The following is a 609-nucleotide window of genomic DNA, read 5'->3' on the forward strand; positions in this document are numbered from 1 at the left end:
AAAAAAAAAAACAGTGCATGAAAGACCGACAGGCGCCCCTAAGTGACCTGGGAAAGCCTCTCTGGCTGACCCCTCTTTCCTAATCCCTTTGTTTCATTAATTTTTTACTACAAAATATTTAAATATGTGAAAAGGTGTACCCACAACCCAGCTTGTTAAATAAAACCTTACAAATAAAGTGAGCCTTTGTGCCCGTTTCTTACTACATTTCACCTTCACACTCCTGTTCCCAGAAATACTAATTATTCATAGTTTAGTGCTCACCATTGACATGTATTTCTTTATTCTTTGGAACAGATGCATGTATTCCTAGGTACAATGTAGCATTGCTTCCCGTGATTTTTAACTTTTGTAAGGATACAGTGTACATCCTTCTGCAGACTACATTTTTGTCCCACATGATATCTATGAAACTTATGTTGAACATGTAGCTCAGGTTCACTCATTTTTGCTGCCGCATAATATTCCTTTGTATGTACACTTTATTTATTGAGACAGAGTCTCACTTTGTCTTACAGCTAGAGTGCAGAGGCATGACTGAGGCTCACTGCAGCCTCAACTTCCCAGGCTTCAGCAATCTTCCCTCCTCAACCTCCTGAGTAGCTGGGA

Source organism: Mandrillus leucophaeus, unplaced genomic scaffold (genome assembly GCF_000951045.1).
Source record: "Mandrillus leucophaeus isolate KB7577 unplaced genomic scaffold, Mleu.le_1.0 Scaffold699, whole genome shotgun sequence".
In the NCBI taxonomy this organism is placed as follows: Eukaryota; Metazoa; Chordata; class Mammalia; order Primates; family Cercopithecidae; genus Mandrillus; species Mandrillus leucophaeus.